Source organism: Nematolebias whitei, chromosome 17 (assembly GCF_014905685.2).
Source record: "Nematolebias whitei isolate Nwh7 chromosome 17, NemWhi1, whole genome shotgun sequence".
NCBI lineage: Eukaryota > Metazoa > Chordata > Actinopteri > Cyprinodontiformes > Rivulidae > Nematolebias > Nematolebias whitei.
Window position 1 is genome coordinate 14,050,450 of NC_056514.1, and position 3,031 is coordinate 14,053,480.

Consider the following 3,031-nt stretch of genomic DNA (forward strand, 5'->3'; position numbering starts at 1 on the left):
GACGAAGCCTCTTGGATGAGGGGCGAAACGTTTCTTTTTAACAAAAAAAACGAAGTCCAGATGACATGATTCAACCTTTTTTGTTATTGTGGTAAACTGTTGCGGTGAACTTGGATTTAAGAAGCAGAGTTTACAAACACCTGCACCAGACATTGCACCCCAAATCATGACTGAATGTGGATATTGCACACTGGAACTCAAGCAGTATGGGTTCTGTTCCTCACCCTTCTTCCTCCAAACCCTTGGACCTTGAATTCTAAATGAATGGTACACTTTACTTTCATCGGAAAAGAGGATCGAGGAACCCGACAGTTGTAGCCCATCTCCCGGATGCGTCTGAATGTGGTGGTTTTTGAAGCTGTGACTCCCACCTCATTCCACTCTTTCTGGATCTCTGCCATATTCTGGAATCTTCTCTGTCTGATTATCTGCTGAAGCCCACGATCATGTATTTTGCTGGTGCATCTTCTCCTGCCACATTTTGCCCTTCCACTAGACTTTCCATTGATATGCTTGGACACAGCACTCTGTGAACAGCCAGCCTCCTTAGCTATGAACTTTTGTGGCTTACCCATCCTATGGAGGGTATCAATGATGGTCTTCTGGCCAGTTATGTCTGCAGTCTTCCTCATATTGAACCAAACTGAAACAACTGAACCAAACTGAAGCAATTTAATGACACCTGGGGAAACCTGCGTAGGTGCTTTGAGTTTAGTAGATGATTAGTATCACACTAAGTTTAAAACATTCATGTCCTGCAACATTTAGGCTGATTTCTCAACAGTATTCAAGTTGTTTTTTTGTTTTTTTTTCTTGTTTTCGTGGGTTTCATGAGCTGGAAGCCCAAATTATGTAAAAATAAACAAATAAATACTTGAAATTGTTTAAATTGCGGGCCCTGAATCTATCATCTTTTAAAGATTAACTTTTTGAATGAAATTATGGAAGTTAAACAACTTTTCCATGATATTCTAATTTTTTGGAAAGGGTCTGTATATGTATACACACACATACATATGAGTGTACGTGTGTATGTATATATATATACAAAGTGTGTGTATATATATATATATATATATATATATATATACATATGGTAAATGGACTGTACTTATATAGCGCCTTTCTATCTGATCAAGATACTCAAAGCTCTTTACACTACAATCGGTGCCGTCATTTACCCATTCATACAGCACTCTACAGGTTCTTCTCAAAAAATTAGCATATTGTGATAAAGGTCATTGTTTTCTATAATGTAATGATAAAAATGAAACTTTCATATATTTCAGATTCATTGCACACCAACTGAAATATTTCATGTCTTTAGTTGTTTTAATACTGATGATTATGGCATACAGCTCATGAAAACCCAAAATGCCTGTCCCAAAAAATTAGCATATTTTGAAAAGGTTCTCTAAACAAGCTATTAACCTAACCATCTGAATCAACGACGTTACTATAAACACCTGCAAAAGATTCCTAAGGCTTTTAAAAACTCCCAGCCTTGTTCATTACTCAAAACCGCAATCATGGGTAAGACTGCCGACCTGACTGCTGTCCAGAAGGCCATCATTGACACCCTCAAGCAAGAGGGTAAGACACAGAAAGAAATTGCTGAACGAATAGGCTGTTCCCAGAGTGCTGTATCAAGGCACCTCAGTGGGAAGTCTGTGGGAAGGGAAAAGTGTGGCAGAAAACGCTGCACAACGAGAAGAGGTGACTGGACCCTGAGGAGGATTGTGGAGAAGGGCCGATTCCAGACATTGGGGGACATGCGGAAGCAGTGGACTGAGTCTGGAGTAGAAACATCCAGAGCCATCGTTCACAGGCGTGTGCAGGAAATGGGCTACAGGTGCCGCATTCCCCAGGTCAAGCCACTCTTGAACCAGAAACAGCGGCAGAAGCGCCTGACCTGAGCTACAGAGAAGCAGCACTGGACTGTTGCTCAGTGGTCCAAAGTACTTTTTCGGATGAAAGCAAATTTTGCATGTCATTCGGAAATCAAGGTGCCAGAGTCTGGAGGAAGACTGGGGAGAAGGAAATGCCAAAATGCCAGAAGTCCAGTGTGAAGCACCCACAGTCAGTGATGGTCTGGGGTGCCATGTCAGCTGCTGGTGTTGGTCCACTGTGTTTTATCAAGGGCGGGGTCAATGCAGCTAGCTATCAGGAGATTTTGGAGCACTTCATGCTTCCATCTGCTGAAAAGCTTTATGGAGATGAAGATTTCATTTTTCAGCACGACCTGGCACCTGCTCACAGTGCCAAAACCACTGGTAAATGGTTTACTGACCATGGTATTACTGTGCTCAATTGGCCTGCCAACTCTCCTGACCTGAACCCCATAGAGAACCAGTGGGATATTGTGAAGAGAAAGTTGAGAGACGCAAGACCCAACACTCTGGATGAGCTTAAGGCTGCTATCGAAGCATCCTGGGCCTCCATAACACCTCAGCAGTGCCACAGGCTGATTGCCTCCATGCCACGCCACATTCAAGCAGTCATTCATGCAAAAGGATTCCCGACCAAGTATTGAGTGCATAACTGAACATGATTATTTGAAGGTTGGTGTTTTTTGTATTAAAAACACGTCTTTCATTGGTGGGATGAAATATGCTAATTTTTTGGGACAGGCATTTTGGGTTTTCATGAGCTGTATGCCATAATCATCAGTATTAAAACAACTAAAGACCTGAAATATTTCAGTTGGTGTGCAATAAATCTGAAATATATGAAAGTTTCCTTTTATCATTACATTATGGAAAATAATGACCTTTATCACAATATGCTAAATTTTTGAGAAGGCCTGTACTAGATCTCTACAAAGATAATTGAACAAATCATCCTAAAGAGACTAGTCAGTGCTTTATCGTATTCATACACCGATGGGACAAATATTGGACGCATCGAGAGGCTCAGTGTCTTGCCCAAGGACACTTCGACATGTGACTGCTGGTGGATTCGACCCCCCCCCCAACTCTTGCATTGGAGGATGACTGCTCCAACCACTCAGTCACAGCCGCCCCTATGCATA